Here is a 19,601-nt window from a genome sequence, read left to right as displayed (position 1 = left end):
CCATCCCAACTAATTTGAATTCTTCACGTATACCGACCCTGTTTAATCGAATCAAGACTATTCCAGCCAAAACTAGCGATTGAATCTCGCTACAATTCCTTCAAATCCGATACAGAAAGTTACGCAGGTGATAAATATTTTAATCTGACATTCCCGCCAAAACATATTCCCGTGAAGAAGAAGGTGGTTGCCCCATAACCAAAACTGGGGTGCCCTTAGCAGGTGGATGCCCCTTGGTAATTGAGGTGCCCCTTATCCAAAATAGGGTCCGTTTAGCAAGTGTTCACCGGGGGTGAAAAAGCTACTTTTCGAGCAACTTTCTCCATAAGAGCTTATTTCCTTGAAAAGACATGAAACAACTTTATTAGTAATAAAATGAGGTCTAGCTAATATAGTTATGGGTGAAAATGCGTCCCACTTGCGTGCTGAGTCACACGTAAGGTGTAGGGATTAGTTTTGCGGAGTTGCTAGATGTCCCCTTATATAGCCTTTCAAATCAGGGTTTTGCCTTAGTTACAAAGCAATCAATATCCACCGTTAGATGAAAACCTGATTTAGATTCAAGCTAATATTTCTCAACCGTTAGATCGAAAACTTAGCTTGTTATACACAAATGACTGTACGCTTCTAGGTTTGTTACCCGCACCCAAACGTGTACATTGTTGGTTTAACAATAGTCTAACCGAAAGGTTAACCATATGAGCATTTCATACCAACCATGTTCTTCTTCACTATAACTAGTTCAAATGACTCAAATGAACTAGTTAAGAGAGTTGTTCAATTGCAAGGAAATCTTATGTAACTACATAAGACACAATTGAAGCAAAGATGATTCGATTCACTCGAATCGGTTCATGAACTTTAATAGCCACGGTTTTCAAAAGCATTCCTTAGTCTTTTAAGATTAAGTTCAGAAATCATCTTTATATATGTAACCTTCTCAAGTTCGCAGACTAGGTTTGCGGACTTAAGGCACCGGATCGAGTTTACAAACTCCAGCAAACTTCTCGAAATGAGAACTTCGCTGGTTCGCGGACTGGGTCGCAGACTTGGCTCACACAAGTAGTTTGTCAACTCCGGCAGAAATTCTCGGGTTTGAGAACTTCGACAGTTCGCGGACTGAGTTCGCGGACTTGGCACTTTCCATACTTCCGCTTCTCTTGATCAACAAAGTTCGAGAACTTCGGTTCAAGGAATCCATTGGTTATGTAATCTAAACTCTCATTCCAATCACTGAAACATTCTTCGAGGACGTTATGTAGTTGTTACACCATTTCTCGTCAAAGCAATTTCCAAAGTGATTGCAACATTCATGACTTTCGTCACTAGGTAAAGATAAACTTTGTCGAAGCGAAAATCCTACCAACACATATTTCGAGATATAGATAGGCAATATATACTCGGCTCGAAATACCAAATGTGTATAATCTAGTCTATATATATAGCATACGACTTTTGTCTCAAAGAGTAGGAGATAGAATAGATAGACTTTTGAGTGACAGATAAGTTCAAGTCTCCACATAACTTTTTGTCGAGAAGTTCCACCGGTTCCTTGAGTAGATCTTCTACTTGTATGATGAATCGCTATGAAGTCCTTGAGCTCAACTACACTTACTATCCTAGTCCGAGACTTATCTATAAGAGACTAGAAATCAAGACTTATAGTTTTGATCACTAACATTGACAAACATACTTAAGATAGCAACACATGCGAGTTTGACCGAGCAGTGCTCTAACAATCTCCCCCTTTGTCCATTTTAGTGACAAAACTATCAATACATATGAAATACAAAAAAGATAGTGAAACTTTAGTAGCTCCTATTCCACATGTCTAATCTTCAACATTCCTAGAAATCTTTGTCACTTCCAAGTACTCCAATGATCCCAAAGGTTGTAAGTTTAGCATCACCGTTGTTGAAGATCCGTAGCTATAACAATGAGAAAGCATCGGTCTCGATCATTGTTATACAGCGTTATAGTATTATTACACAGTATCAAAGTTCAATTGTATCACAACTTCAACAATAATAATATGGTGATATGTATCACTCCCCCTTAGCCAATACTCCATCTCATGTGAAAACCACTCCCCCTTACACAATGATCCGAAATCCATATGTATTTGTAGTGTGAACTACATATTAATTCTCCCCCTTTTTGTCAATAAAATTGGCAAAGGTGCAAGAACGGGATCATAATGAAATTTCCGTAAGAGACATTTCATGACTGATAGAAAGAAACACACATCATATTATTTAGATGCAATCATATAGACGAAGCTAACAGCATTCATCAAGGAGTTTAAAGATACAAGATAACCTCTGTAAAATTCCACAGCCGCACACCCCTCAAGATATGACCATTAAGCACAAGTTCAAAAGAACTCTCCCCCATTTGATGTCATTCCCGAAAGAACAACAACGAGCGACCTTAATTTCAAGAGAAAATAAGTATTTTTATTGGACACCAAAACCATGAGAATGATTTTTATATCCAAAACTCAATCAAATTAATCACAAGTAAACCTATGATTAATTTAATCGGAATACATAATCAAATTAAACACAAAAAGTGATCAATTTAATTGATTGTGCTCAACAAAAGTAAACTTACGGAGCAACGACTAAGTTAACCATACAAGAGATTGATTGGCTTAATCGTTCATGTACTCAACACAAGAGAACTAGTGGAGTAATAACTAAATAACCAAGAAGATGATTTACTTAGTTTTAAATGAAGTCTCATTGTGTCGGCCAATAAGCTTCATTACTTAGCCAAATGTATTTATAGTGCAGCGCCACCTTTGTGCTTCACTGTCCCTGCGGGGTTATGCCATTCTCATGTAGGACATCTACTTATTTTCATTATGTCAACTATTATAGTTGATCCCTTCGTCCGTATCAACAATGATTGTTGATCCCTAGCGTCTGTTTTAGATTACTTGCTTTGCAAGTCCTTTTACTTTCCTAGTTTATGTAGAATTCCTTTTTATTTTCTTTTAGGCGTTTCTACTAAGCCTATATAAAGGCTAGGTCTCTTTGTTTAGAACGAAAAATCTTTTTATCAATCAATTATATCAATATTATTATTATCATAAAACCTTAGGATCTTGATCCTAGAATCAGTTTTCTATTAAGTTTCTGACGGAATTTAAACCTATCCCTGTTACCCTTATCTATGCTACATTAGTTGGTATCAGATACAGAGTTTTTAGATTCTTATCTAGAAACAGATACTTAAACTCGCTTCCGCAAACTCAAACCCTTTATTAAAAAAAAAAAAAGTACTATGGAAGATCTTCTGCTGATGAGATTAGACTTAATATTTCGTATTGCAGAATATAGCAAGGAATTCCAGGAGATTATTTATAGGCCTTATCCGTACCCAAGAGATAAAATAAGAAAAAAAGAACTTCTTATTGCCAGAGAAGAGGGAAATCAACTTTTGGTGAAGTTAGAAGAATTTCTACTTGCTGAAGCTACACATGAAAAGTTTAAGATTGCTTTGGCTGAAGTTCGACGTCCATTGGAATTGACCAAACTTTCCGAAGTTCAAAAGAATTCATCGTCTCTTAATGTTTCTGTAGGTGTTTCAGCTACCTCAGTTAACAAAGAAGAGATGAAATTTGATGTTCCCGTGGAAGAGATAAAAATGACTTCTCAAAAGGATGAAGAGATTCATGTTTCAAATCTGGTCGACGAAGAGGAGGAATCACATAATGATAAAGATATTTCGTTGTCAACTCAAGAGGATTATTCTTCTACTATACACAATACTGATTTGATCCCTACGACATCATTGGGTGAGGAAGATATACATACTTCTCAAACAGACAACGTAGATCATATTCTTAAAAAAGGAACTCAGGGAAGCATGATCTTGCATGAATCGCATAATTCATCTGAGAATGGTAAGTCATTGCATCTTAGTTTAATAACTTTAGTTGTTGATATGCCTGTTTCTTCTATTGTTGATCATACTCAAGATTTTGATCAAGTGGATACACAAGGTTCAACTGATGGAATTAACCCAGCAAAATTCTTTTGTGTTATCTGATGTAATTCGGAGATATATTTATATGGAAGATTACATCGGTAAACAAGCTTTAGATAAAAGGTTATTGTCCAATTTAAATAGCTTTATGTGCACTGTGCATTCGGATGTTATGTTTTGCAGTGAAGAGACGTTTGTCGAATGGTCTACACCAAAAGGTATTGGATGGAGTTTTCCTAAAGTCGTTTCTACCACAGTGACGGCTTCACTGTATGATGTTCAAGAAAATATACATGACATTGGATTTCATGTTCGTGATGCTATTGTATGTGCTGATTTTGATCAATCTCATAAGCCTATACTTGTTGATTCATCATTTGGTAATTCTTTTGTGTTGTTTTGTAAGTCTGTCTATGACTGTGAATGTCGATCGAAGGAAAATATAACTACTGAGAACTATGCCGGAAGAATTATCAGCCGTATATTCTCAAAATCCGAAAGAGTATCTTTGGCAGAAGATTTAGAAGTTACTCCAATATGCACGCATGGGATTAATTCTATGCGTGGCTATGATGTTGTGCTGGTTACTGACAAAACATGCACTATGGTTCGAGATGATCCGAACTTGCTTTTGAAGACAATTCAAGTTGTTTTTGAGTCTTGGCATGACAACGGCAACATCTTTTCTTTGAGATTTCGTAGAGAGTTTCTTTGGATAATTTCTGTTCCTACTTTGAACTTGAATAATTATTACTTTACTGACAATTTGGTTAGGTATGAAAAGGTGATTAAACAAGTAAAAGGTGTTCCGTGCGTGGTTTGTCCAAGTTCAAGTAAATTTTGGTCGTTTTATGGAAATATGGAGCAAACCAAGAAGGATATTGCTGACGCACATGAGCGTCGTCATCAGCTACCAAAGATCCCCATTGTCCGAGTGATGCAAGTACTGGTGTTTAAGTACATTGAGAGGCTGTTTAGAGAGCAATTATTGAAGCATACAAACTGTACCGATTATTTGTGTTGTAAGGTACAGAGTCTGAAGCAATTCAATTTTCGAAAAGCATTAGCTTCACATAGTTCAAGTTTTTCTCACTGTACTTCCCAATTTAGCGAGCATGGTCGGTATTTTCTCACGGTTGTTTTAATGAACTTTTACGCTATTTGCTTGCGTGGTAATGACATCAGGAGTGCTAATTCATCTAGCATCGTGGATATTGATAAACAATGGAATTTATTGTTCTCCATCAAGGTGCAAGAACATTTTAAAAATATGAAGCATTCATGTGACAGAGTTTACAAGATATTGGAGATCTCGTCTCATGTTGTAATTCCAATGCACGGTACACTCAAAATCTTTCGTCCGCATATGGTAGCATTTGGTTTATCGACACCACGTGAAATATACAGTGTCTTTCCCAAGTTGGATATGGGAAGCTGTAGCTGCGAGAATTGTGTTCTTCATATTCAAACTGGTGGTAGCATGAAGGAATATTGTAGTTGTAAGAAATCTTACAACTACACTCCACTATAACTGATTCAATCTCTAGGTGATCATGATGAATTCTTGCTTTATTAACTAAAGATTAGGAATGTTTACAAAACAGATTCAAGTATTACAACAATTGTACTTGAAATGTAAACTCACTTTCTCTCTCTTCCTATTTCTTTCCAAGACTTATCCTAGAATCCTCCCAGAAACAATGACTCTCTCCTTTGTATAGGATTTTACATAGTGGATGACAGCTAAGAATCTCATTATTTTCGGGATCACTATGCGACATATTCGCTCATATACAATCGCTCATCTTCGCATAACATACTTATTCGCATGATTCTTCACAATTTACTCGTGACTTTGCTGACATCATCTGGTGCGTCATCTCAACCTTGTTGTGTGCGACGCCCTTCGCTTAGGTTGTATTCTTTACTTCGCGTAGTTATTAACGTGTGCGATATTTAACTCCTACATTTGCCTCTTCTCATGTTGCTTATTTTTCAGAGTGAGCGATATGAGAAATTCAACTCCTGCAAATCGCACATGCTTGTCTTTTTTCATTTTACTTTGCCGACAAATTTCCATATTTCAAGCTTTCCTTATGTACGCGTGTCCATTTAACCGTTCATTTCTTTGCATTAATGAGAATGAATCTTGAAAAACGGGTCGCTCTTTCCTATATATTCTCTTCTATCTTACTCATTTTATTTCCTTCATTCTTCTTCACCTTCTGTGCAAATTTATATTCTTCATTCCCATTCTTTAATGGCTCCTGCTGGTAAAAAGATGGAGATTGAATTTAACAGAGTGAAAACTGACTTCAATCAGAGGGGTTATGAACTCTCTATTCCACCTTCATGTAATTTCGCATCCAAACTTAATCTTGATCTAATCAAATCTGAGCAATGGAATAACCGAAAAATCATCGTTTCATTAGGTCAACTTCAATTTCTACCAATTCCCTTATATAATCCTGAGATTCCTCTTTTCTATAGAATTCTTGCTGAATATACTCTTGATAATTTCTTTAAGAATTATTACATCGTTATTATGAAAAGTAACGTGACTAAGTGGGCTGTTCGCATAAGGAGAGTAGATGGTATCACTGAAGATGAAAAAATTATGCGTGACGTTGATTGGAATTCAAACTCAAATCGTGCTGCTCACAGATCCAATTATTCTTGTTGGCTTAATTGCCCTGTCATCTTGGAAGGATCCTTTGTATCTGGTAAAGCTTCGGATGGTTCTGACAATCTTCTGCCCGAAGATTTTCCTCTTTACCAACCTTGGGAATTTAAATTATTCGAAAACGAGGAAAAGAAAGTAGCGGTATGTGATCCTCTTAATTCAATTTGTAATTTCTCGTAACTTTCCTTCTTATATCTTATTTCTTCTCTTTCGCAGGATGCCAAAAAGGTCAGTACTTCGCGCAAAGTATCATCTTCGCAGAATAAGGAAGTAAGAAACACACTTTCTATTTTTAACAATATAGTTGCCTCTGTTTCTTATCTTGATTATTCGCGAAGGTGAATTCTTTGAACGACAAAACTTTAGAAAAAATCAAGAGCACTCCTAAGAAACGCGCATCAAAATCTGAATCCAAGAAAACCTCGTTCAAGGATGATGTCTCTAGAAAGCGTGCGAGGTATGATTCTTCTTCAAGTTCAGAATCTTCAGATAGAGATATTTTTGTTTCTGAGGAAGAGGTGTCGATTGATTCGTACCAAAAGAAGTTGTCTGATCTTTTTTCTGGAGATGTTCTTGCTACTCTTGGGGATGATGAAACGGATCGTTCCTTCAAGATGGTCTCAAGGATCTGTACTGCTTCTTATTGGGGGATCGATCTCTTCGTGGAACTTCCTCTGTGATAAACCCAAATTTTCAATTTGCGATGAATGGCTTGGTAATGTTCTGCAACATTTTCCTTTTATCCTTTCCTTATTATTCCTTCTTTTACTTATGATGCTTTTATTTTCGCAGAGTGGCCGCATATCTTATGCATATTTAACTCCTACAAATATTTTAACATATTTTTCAAGTTCTTCCAGCTCTCGTCTTCAATCCTTGTGCATGCAACAAAATTTTTACTTTTCTTCGTGATTAGAATATGGTACATTTTCCTGGAGTCGTTTTGTACGAACTAACCTTGGATGAAAAGGTCGAGGAGGATATCATACTTTATCGCGATGAACTTTTGCAGTTACACGAATGTGACGGTGAAAGACGACGAGGTTGGTCATGGAAACCTGGTGGTAAACATGCATTCAGTACTCTTTGCTTGGATTGAAAAATTTGATTACCTCGAGACATGGAACGACAAAACATCTTGTTTTCAGCACGTTGCTTGGAGCCTGGAGGAAATTCTTTATTTGTTATGTTCGAGAATGGTGTTGTTGATGAAGAACTAGCTATTTTTGAGCTTAGAGAGTTCGCGAAGATCTTAATCTTTGACAAACCTGGTGTCGATGACGGTATTAATCTTGAAACTGGTAGAAAAAGGCTTAGAAACAATGGCTACTTCATTAAGTCTATATTTTTTCTTCATAGTCAAGATGTTCATGAATGGAGTTTTAGAGATAATTATGCAGAGCAAACGGTGGATGGAAGAGACTTTGCACTGTATAATTCATGTTTCTCTCACAACTTTCGTCAGTTTAGAAAAGCTGGTCAACTCCATTTAGTGCACTATTCTCTAATGCCTGGTTTATTAAGCTTTTATACTATTAGCTTACATTTTGGTCACACTGGGATCAACGCCTAGCATCAAGGATGACGATAAGCAATAGGCATTGTTGTCAAGGTTACACCTAGCTGTAATCCCAGAAGACAGAAAAATTGTCAAGTCGTTGGTCGAGAAGGACTCCAAGTTCACGCTGGTCAGTGTTATGGAAACTGATGCTATATTGAAATATGATGCTCACAACTGAAAAGATTTCTATAGCACCTCTGCAGTTCCTAAAGCTCTTACGGAACTCAATGAACGGAGAACATTTATAAATCCCTCAACTTCCTCTGTTTCGGAATTCTATGCTACACATGGGACAGGTGACAACACATATTACAGACAAAGGTATGTGAATGCTCCATATTCTTCCGTTCAATTTTCTTCAAGGTGTCTGTTAATTTTACTATTGAAATTTCAAGAAAGGCTTATGAAGGTCAATCTTGAAGACCGTAAGGAGAAGTCGCAGTTAAGTGGTTTTGTGTTCTCTAAGTTTGCAAGCAATCAAGCAGCTCTACTCAATTTCACATTTCCAGATAACTTTGAAAATTACTACGAGAGAGGAAAAGTGTTGTCTGATTTAGGTGCCGATGATGAATTGAGTGGTTTTGGAGGTATAGAGTGTGCTTGTATCGAGTCATCATACATGATAAGCTTGCGCAAGTTGGACATGAAGCACGTGAAGGATTTTCTATTTCTACATGAAAATATTGAACAGACTATGGTCATTCTTTACGAAAGGGAGCTTACTTGGACAGGACGCGTCTCCTGGAAGCAACACACCTGCATGATTTGTGCTCCAAGTATTTCTACTACTTCAAAGCAACATTCCCTCGTATGGTCCACTATTAAACTACTGAGAATTCAAAATGTGGTTGTTGTCTTTGATAGTGGAAAATCAACACGAACAGTTGATAAGCTGGAGAAAACACGAACAGTGGATAGTTCTCTATACGAAGCAATGTTTGAAGTAAACCGAGTAGGATGGGAAAGGAAATCAGTAGGTACTACTAACATGGTTGAAACGACTATCACGTTCATTTCTCCGTCTGTTGCATCATTGTTGGTAGGAGCACTATTAGACAATACAGTTAATGCCAGACGTTATGTCGTGAATAGAAGACTTGGTTGGTGGATTCTGTTTCAATGCAGAAATGTAGGTACTGAACTCAAGGGGCTTTTCCAATTTTAAAACCAGAGGAGGTACGATTACGAATCTATTGAATGTACTTTCAAAAGAGAATTTCAAAATTTGGGTAATACATGTGATGTACTCATGGTGGTTGCTGCTGGCATGGTTTATTTTACCACCGTTGTTGACGTGAATTTTGTGTTTGACCGCGGAAAACGTCAATACACATCTCGTGATACTTTGAGGAACATTTCTTGGCTATTTCGAGTTGTGATATCTAGAGGTACAACTTTTGTGTTTGATCGTGGTAAGCCGGTAACCGTGGTATCTATATTAATTATGGAGGGAAAGAACTCGTATTCTTTGATGACAGCTTGAAGACTAGAGCAATATATGGAGAGAATGAAGTTTTTTCTTATTAGCTAACTCGAGGATGAGTTTCTTTCAAGAAGGGGGGACTGATGTAGGACATTTACCTATTTTCATTATGTCAACTATTATAGTTGATCCCTTCGTCTGTATCAACAATGATTGTTGATCCCTAGCGTCTGTTTTAGATTACTTGCTTTGCAAGTCCTTTTACTTTCCTAGTTTAGGTTGAATACCTTTTTATTTTATTTTAGGTGTTTCTACTAAACCTATATAAAGGCTAGGTCTCCTTGCTTAGAACGGACAATCTTTTTATCAATCAATTATATGAATATTATTATTATCATCAAACCTTAGAATCTTGATCCTAGAATCAGTTTTCTATTAAGTTTCTGACGGAACTTAAACCTATCCATGTTACCCTTTGTTAGAGTACAGCTCGGTTAACCTCGCATGCGTTTCTATATCAAGCATGTTTGTCAATGTTAGTGATCAAAACTATGAGTCTTGATTTCTAACCTACATAGATAAGTCTCGGACTAGGATAGAAAAGTGTAGTTGAGCTTAAGGAGTTCATGGCGATTCATCATACAACGACGAAGATCTATACAAGGAACCGTGGAACTTCATCAACAAAAAGGTATGTGGAGACTTGAACTTATCTATCACTCAAAAGTTTATTCTCTTCTATATCCTACTTCTTATGAGACAAAAGTCGTATGCTATATAGACTAGATCATACACATTTGACATTTAGAGCTGAGCTTTCATTGCTTATCTTTTTCTCGAAATCGTGTGTTGGTAAAGCGTTTCGCTTTGATCAAGTTTATCTTCACCTAGCGACAAAAGTCATGAAAAGTTTCAATCACTTTCAGAATTGCTCTGACGTGAATCGATCTGTGAATAACGGCTACATAGCGTCATCTGAGAATGTCTCAATGATTGAAATGAGAGTTTAGATTACATAACCATGTATTCCTTGAACCGAAGTTTTCGAACTTTATTGATCAAGAGAAATCGGAAGGATTGTGGAATTGGCTTGCCAGGTTCGTGAACCCAGTCCGCAGACTCAGTCCGCGAACTGTCGGAAGTTCTCGACCGAGAATTTCTGCTAGATTTTCCAAAACTCGTTTGTGTGCTAAGTCTACGAACTCAGTCCGCGAACCCAGTCCGCGAACTGGCGGAAGTTCTCTTTTCGAGAATTTCTGCTGAGTCGGAAAACTCAACCGGTTTACTTAAATCCGTGAACTTGTTTGTGAACTTAAGAGGTTATGATCTAAAGATGTGTTCTGAACATGAAACTTAAATTACTAAGGAATGCTTTATGCAAACCGTGTCTATAAAGTTCATGAGCCGATTCAATCGAATCGAATCATCTTTGTTTCAATTGTGTCTTGTGTAGTTACATAAGATCTCATAGCAATTGAACAACTCTTTAACTAGTTCATTTGAGTCACTGGAACTAGTTATGGTGAAGAAGAACAAGGTTAATATGAAATGCTCATATGGTTAACATTTTGGGTTACTTGTTGAACCAACATACACGTACATGTTTGGGCATGGTTTTCACAAACCCAGTAAACGTCTACCCAAGTGTGTGACATGCTAAGTTTTCGATCTAACGGTTGAGAAATATTAGCTTGAATCTAAATCACGTTTTCATCTAACGGTGAATATGGTTTGCTTTGTAACTAAGGCAAAACCCTGATTTGAAGGCTATATAAAGGAGACATCTAGCTTTGAGCAAAACTAATCCCCACACGTCTGTGTGATACTAGTGCGCTCACTAGAGTCGATTCTCCTTTAACCTTTGGTTTCTTCTCAAAAACTAGGTTAACGACTTAAAGACTTCATTGGGATTGTGAATCCACACTGATACTACTTTTATCGTAGTTTTGTGATCTGATCTTGCATCTTTTATAGTACGAGTACAATCGATTGATTGGCTTGAGATCGTGAGAGTTCTCCGATAGGCAAGATAAAGAAGTCGCAAACATCTTCGTCTCACTGTTTGTGATTCCTCGACAAACCGCCTGTGTAGTCAGGAAGGATTGCAGATAGGTGATTGATTAATCTAGGCTGTTCTTCGGGAATATAAGACCGGATTATCAATTGGTTGTTGTTCACCTTGATTTCATATCTTAAGACGGAACAAAACCTAAGGTTTATCTGTGGGAGACATATTTATCCTTTGATAGACTTTTCCATGTGAGACAGATCTGTTTATTATCAAGTATGTGATTTTGGGTTGCAGCAACTCTTGGTTGTAGGTGAGATTAGCTAAGGGAATCAAGTGCACAGTATCCTGCTGGGATCAGAGGCGTAGGAGTATAATTGTACATTGGATCGGTGGAAGATTGATTGGGGTTCAACTATAGTCCATTCTGAAGTTAGCTTGGAGTAGTCTAGTGTCTGAAAGCGGCTTAATACAGTGTGTATTCAATCTGGACTAGGTCCTGAGGTTTTTATGCATTTTCGGTTTCCTCGTAACAAAATTTCTAGTGTCTGTGTTGTTTCTTTTCCGCATTATATTTTATATAATTGAAATAATACAGGTTGTGCGTTCGTGATCATCAATTGGAAATCCAACCTTTGGTTGTTGATTGATCCTTGGACATTGGTCTTTGGTACCGTCCAAGTTATTACTTGTATTTGATAAAGACTCTCTATTGTTTTTAGCTTGAGTAAAAATCAAATCAAGAGAGAGATATTAACTCCTTGAGATACTTTTATCTAGATTGAGTCTGACTGTCTAGTTGATTCTCTAGCAAAGTATTTCGGAGTTAGTCCATACAGATTGCTAAGCGAAATATTGGGTGGTGTCGTTAGACCCCCGATTTTTCAATTGGTATCAGAGCAGGCAAACACGTTTAAGACCTAACAAGTCTGTGTTTGTGGCGATCTGACTATATGGACGGAAGTGCTATCTCAATAAATGCACCACTATATCCAGGGATTGAAGAATTTTCTTCCATGTATGATTTTATCATTTCAGTAGAAGAATTCTTGTCTAAACCTTCACCAGGTTTAAAATCCCTTGAAATGTTTCCAGAGATTGAAAAGACACTTGAAAGCCTAACTTCTGATGTTGACATTTTTGTTCTGAAGAAACAATAGTCTCTTAATAGGCTAAAACAAGTTGTGGTAAATAGTATTCATGTTGAGGTTGACATCGATTTACTAATCAGTGAATTCAATGCTCCTCATTGGCGTAATTCAATTATTTTTGATAAACTAAAAGAATTACAAGAGGAGTTTAAATCTCAGACATCTGAGTATATCATCTCAAAGAGTGAATTGATTCATTGATCAATTCCTAATTTTTTCCACCAAGATAATTTTGTTGTCAAGCCCTATGAAGGAATTAGGATGTTATGTTCTCTCAGAAAATTTGCTTTATGCAACATAAAAAATCTTCGACATAAAAGATGGAAAAAGAGAAACCAGAAAAATTTCTTGACCCTGATTATACTCTTTGATTATCTGGAAAGAATTTTACTATGGAATTATATAATTCTTGCAAGTTGTAAGAGCTGTTGGAAGGAAGCCTTCTCACGGTGTTATGAGGATCAAACAAACACGCCCTTGGAACCACACAAGTCGCTCGCACGTGCTGCTGTTGTAACCGTCTCTCAAAAGAGTCCAGTGCGCGAACGTGGCAAGTGTTTTGTTTAACACATAAAAAGTGAAAACTCCTCCCCTCCGTCACTTCACATTCTTCTCTTGCTTCTCCAGTTCGAAAACGAGAGAAGGAACTCAACAGTCCGTGTTTGGTTCTTCCACCCTCATGGTCACATTTCTGAACTAAACAAAAATCCGTGAGTAACCCTGTCTTCAGAAGAAGTTTTTGCATCTTGGGTTGAATATCGTTTTGTGTTTCAAGTTTGTATACAAGAATCGCCATTAGTCCTAGACCACGAACCGAGTAAGTCTTCTACCTCTTTTTGATTTTTTCTTCTTCTTCCAATCATGAGTTATAGAAGAACTAGACAAGTCGGTAGCTCTAGTCATCAACCCAAGGATAAATCGTTCCTTGACCTAGAATTTGGTGTTAGATTTTTTAACCATGCAGCACGTGAACTGTATATTGAACTCATGAGCAAAACACCCATTCGCGAACGTTTTCTTGATACAACTATTAGTAATATTCCCTACTTTAACAGTAATCATCAGTGGGGAATAATTCACGAACCCTCGGGTAATGTTCATAGTGAATTGGTTGCATAATTTTATGCAAATATTCATGATGTGAACTGTGTAAACGGCTCTTTCAAAACCATGGTGGGAGGAACTGTAATTGATGTTAACAGATAAATTGTCTCAAGACTTGTTCAAGTACCCATTTGTGGCACTCATTTTCCTCCAGCCGAAAGACGAACTTTAGAAGACCTTTCTGTCTTATTGTTTAATCATAATCTCGTTCGAAATGATGGTAAGCTCTATGTACAAGGAGCAGGTATTCATCTCAAGGTTGTTTCTAAGCTAATTGTGGCAAATATGTTGCCAAGCACCCGTGAGAACAACCGCTGGACGAAGGATGTTACTGATTTTATCTATCTAATTGTTGAAGGGAGGCAGATCGATTTCTGTGGAGTAATTATCAACTCTATGATCAATGTTAAACAAATCAGTAATAGAAGACCATGCCTCATTTCAATAATCTGTGCTAGTTACAACCTTCAAATGATTGGAACCAATCTCGGAGGACCATCAATGATAAGAAGGTCAAGCATTGAAAAGATGATGCCCTCAACTGTCAGAAATGCTCATGTAGCTCCACCTGCTGTTGATGCGGATGAGATGGACCTTCTCCAGATTAAACTTGCTGAAACAAAAGAAAATCTTTCTCGCGCCAAGAAAAAAATTGTTGTTCTTAAAGAAAACGTGGAGTATGTTGTAGTTGTTGTACCTGCCCTTGGAGAAAAGTTCTATGAAATTGAGAGAGATCCCTATTATGAAAGTGAGTAATCTCTATATGTATGAATGATAATGTTTGTTTTTCTAAACCTTGGTTTAAACTCTTCATGGGTTGTAATAACTTTTACGGTTAACTTTGAATATTTTTGTTTCGTTATGAAAATATTTGCTACATATGTTTCCCATATGGTGTCAAAAGTAAAGTCGTTCATGAATTAGTATTCATGTTGATGAAAGGACGAATGGACTTTTGACAAATATAAAAGTTATGCCTATGCAATCATGTATTTGATGGAAAATAGGATAAAATCTTTTGTTTGACAAGGATAAAGTCTATTATGTCGTTATGATGGTAAATAGAATAGATCCTTGTATGTTATCCACGGTATCGATCTTCATTGATCCATTTTGTTATGTTTTACCATGAAGGCTCCATTGTGTATCTTATGTTCAGCACCTTACACCTATGTCGATTAATATTGGCCTTGTTGGTTGTTCCATGAGATGCTATATTTTGAGCATTCATGAACTAAATTAATCATCTTGGTTGGTTATTTAGTTATTTGCTCCGAAAGTCTTCTTTTGTCGAGCAAAATCTTTTGACAATTAAAACTGATTACTTTTGTAATTAGTTTGGTTGTTTGTATCCAATTAGATTAATTACGAGCTCTCTTGTAATTAGTCTAGTTGAGTTTTCATATATTCCACAAATTCTTGTGTTGAGTATATGAACGGTTATACTAATCATGTTCTATTGGTTGATGTAGTCTTATATTCCGTAAGGTTTTACTTATGTTGAGTATGTGTACGATTAAGCTAGTCATCTCCGTATGATTACCTTAGTTGTAGCTCCGTAAGTTTACTTATGTTGAGCACCTTCAATTAAATTGATCACTTTTGTGGTTTGATTTAGTTTCGTATTCCAATAGAATTAATCATGGGTTTTCTTGTGATTAGTTTGGTTGAGCTTTGGATATAGAAAATCATTTATATGGTTTTTGGTGTCCAATTTAAAAATCCTTCTTTTCTTTCGAAATTAAGGTCGCTCTTGTTGTTCTTTCGGGAATGACACCAAATGGGGGAGAGTTCTTTTGAACTTGTGATTAATGGTAATATCTTGCGGGGTGTGCCGCTGTGGAATTTTATAGGGGTTATCTTGTATCTTAAAACTCCTTGATGAATGCATTTAGCTTCGACTTTATGATTTCATCTAAATTAAGTTGGTATTTTTTTTTTTCTTTTAGTTTATGAAATGTCTCTTGTGGAAATTTCATTATGATCCCGTTCTTGTACCTTTGCCAATTTTATTGACAAAAACGGGGAGAAATAATATAGTTCACACTAAAAATACATATGGTTTTCGGATCATTGTGTCAGGGGGAGTGGTTTCCATGATCGAGATGGAGTATTGACTAAGGGGGGTGATACATATCACGGTAGTATTATTGTTAAAGTCGTGATACAATTGGACTTTGATGTTACATAATAATACTATGACACTGTATAATGATGATCGAGAATCTAGATTTCTCTCATTGTTATAGCTACGGATCTGCAATAACGATGATGCTAAACTTACAACCTTTAGGATCATTGGAGTACTTGGAAAGACGAAGATTTCAGGGAACGTTGAAGATTAGACTATGGAATAGGAGCCAATAAAGTTTAAATTTTTTGTATTCCATATGTATTAATAGTTTTGTCACTAAAATTGACAAAGGGGGAGATTGTTAGAGCATATCTCGGTCAACCTCACATGCATTGCTATATCAAGCATGTTTGTCAATGTTAGTGATCAAAACTATGAGTCTTAATTTCTAGCCTACATAGCTAAGTCTCGGACTAGGATAGAAAAGTGTATTTGAGCTCAAGGACTTCATGGCGATTCATCATAGAACGACGAAGATCTATACAAGGAACTATGGAACTTCATCAACAAAAAGGTATGTGGAGACTTGAACTTATCTATCACTCAAAAGTGAATCTCTTCTATATCCTACTTCTTATGAGACAAAAGTCGTATGTTATATAGACTAGATCATACATATTTGACATTTCGAGCTGAGCTATCATTGCTTATCTTTTTCTCGAAATCGTGTGTTGGTAAAGCATTTCGCTTTGATCAAGTTTATCTTCACCTAGTGACAAAAGTCATGAAAAGTTTCAATCACTTTCAGAATTGCTCTGACGTGAATCAGTGTGTGAATAACGGCTACATAGCATCCTTTGATAATGTCTCAATGATTGAAATGAGAGTTTAGATTACATACCTATGTATTCCTTGAACCGAAGTTTTAGAACTTTGTTGATCAAGAGAAATCGAAAGGATTGTGGAATTGGCTTGCCAAGTCCGCGAACTGTCGGAAGTTCTCGACCGAGAATTTCAACTGGATTTTCCAAAACTCATTTGTGTGCTAAGTCCGCGAACTCAGTCCGCGAAATGGCGGAATTTCTCTTTCCGAGAATTTCTGCTGAGTTTGGAAAACTCGACCGGTTTACTTAAGTCCGCGAACTTGTTTGTGAACTTAAGAGGTTATGATCTAAAGATGTGCTCTGAATATGAAACTTAAATTACTAAGGAATGCTTTATGAAAACCGTGTCTATAAAGTTCATGAGCCGATTCAATCGAATCAAATCATCTTTGTTTCAATTGTGTCTTGTGTAGTTACATAAGATCTCATAGCAATTGAAAAACTCTTTAACTAGTTCATTTGAGTCACTTGAACTAGTTATGGTGAAGAAGAACAAGGTTAATATGAAATGCTCATATGGTTAACCTTTTGGGTTACTTGTTGAACCAACATACACGTACACGTTTCGGCATGGTTTTCACAAACCCAGTAAACGTCTACCCAAGTGTGTGTGACAAGCTAATTTCCGATCTAACGGTTGAGAAATATTAACTTGAATCTAAATCAGGTTTTCATCTAACGGTGAATATGGATTGCTTTGTAACTAAGGAAAAACCCTGATTTGAAGGCTATATAAACGAGACATCTAGCTTTGAGCAAAACTAATCCCCACACGTCCTTGTGATACTAGTGCGCTCGCTAGAGTCGATTCTCCTTTAACCTTTGGTTTTCTTCTCTAAAACTAGGTTAACGACTTAAAGACTTCATTGGGCTTGTGAAGCCACACCGATACTACTTTTATCGTAGTTGTGTGATCTGATCTTGTATCTTTTATCGTACGAGTACAATCGATTGATTGACTTGAGATCGTGAGAGTTCTCCGATAAGCAAGATAAAAAAGTCACAAACATCTTCGTCTCACTGTTTGTGATTCCTCGACAAACCGCCTGTGTATTCAGAAAGGATTGTAGAGAGGTGATTAATTAATCTAGGATGTTCTTCGGAAATATATGACCGGATTATCAATTGGTTGTTGTTCACCTTGATTTAATATCTTAAGACGGAAGAAAACCTAAGGTTTATCTGTGGGAGACAAATTTATCCTTTGATAGACTTTTCTGTGTGAGACAGATCTGTTTATTATCAAGTCTGTGATTTTGGGTTGCAGCAACTCTTGGTTGTGGGTGAGATCAGCCAAGGGAATCAAGTGCACAGTATCCTGCTGGGATCAGAGGCGTAGGAGTATAATTGTACCTTGGATCGGTGGAAGACTGATTGGGGTTCAACTATAGTCCAGTCTGAAGTTAGCTTGGAGTAGTCTAGTGTCTGTAGCGGCTTAATACAATATGTATTCAATCTGGACTAGGTCCCGAGGTTTTTATGCATTTTCGGTTTCCTCGTTAACAAAATTTCTAGTGTCTGTGTTGTTTCTTTTCCGCATTATATTTTATATAATTGAAATAATATAGGTTGTGTGTTCGTGATCATCAATTGGAAATCCAACCTTTGGTTGTTGATTGATCCTTGGACATTGGTCTTTGGTACCGTCCAAGTTATTCCTTGTATTTGATAAGGACTCTATATTTTTTTTAGGTTGAGTAAAAATCAAATCAAGAGAGAGATATTAACTCCTTGAGATACTTTTATCTGGATTAAATCTGACTGTGTAGTTGATTCTCTAGCAAAGTATTTCGGAGTTAGTCCATACATATTGCTAAGTGAAATATTGGGTGGTGTAGTTAGACCTCCGCTTTTTCAATTGGTATCAGAGCAGGCAAACACGTTTAAGACCTAACAAGTCTGTGTTTGTGGAGATCTGACTATATGGACGGAAGTGTTATCTCAATAAATGCACCACCATATCCAGGGATTGAAGAATTTTCTTCCATGTATGATTTTATCATTTCAGTAGAAGAATTCTTGTATAAACCTTCACCAGGTTTAAAATCCCTTGAAATGTTTTCAGAGATTGAAAAGAGACTTGAAAGCCTAACTTCTGATGTTGACCTTTTTGTTCTGAAGAAACAGGAGTCTCTTGATAGGCTAAAACAAGTTGTGGTAAATAGTATTCATGTTGAGGTTGACATCGATTTACTAATCAGTGAATTCAATTCTCCTCCTTGGCGTAATTCAATTATTTTTGATAAACTAAAAGAATTACAAGAGGATTTTAAATCTCAGACATCTGAGTATATCATCTCAAAGCGTGAATTGATTCATTGCTCAATTCCCAATTTTTTCCACCAAGATAATTTTATTGTCAAGCCCTATGAAGGAATGAGGATGTTCTGTTCTCTCAGAAAATTTGCTTTATGCAACATAAAAAATCTTCGACATAAAAGATGGAAAAAGAGAAACCAGAAAAATTTCTTGACCCTGATTATACTCTTTGATTATCTTGAAAGAATTTTACTATGGAACTATCTAATTCTTGCAAGTTGTAAGAGTTGTTGGAAGGAAGCCTTCTCACGGTGTTATGAGGATCAAACAAACACGCCCTTGGAACCACACAAGTCGCCCGCACGTGCTGCTGTTGTAACCGTCTCTCAAAAGAGTCCAGTGCGCAAACGTGGCAAGTGTTTTATTTAACACATAAAAAGTGAAAAATCCTCCCCCCCCCC

Source organism: Papaver somniferum, unplaced genomic scaffold (assembly GCF_003573695.1).
Source record: "Papaver somniferum cultivar HN1 unplaced genomic scaffold, ASM357369v1 unplaced-scaffold_22, whole genome shotgun sequence".
Lineage (NCBI taxonomy): Eukaryota > Viridiplantae > Streptophyta > Magnoliopsida > Ranunculales > Papaveraceae > Papaver > Papaver somniferum.
Note: the sequence above shows the minus strand (reverse complement) of the source record.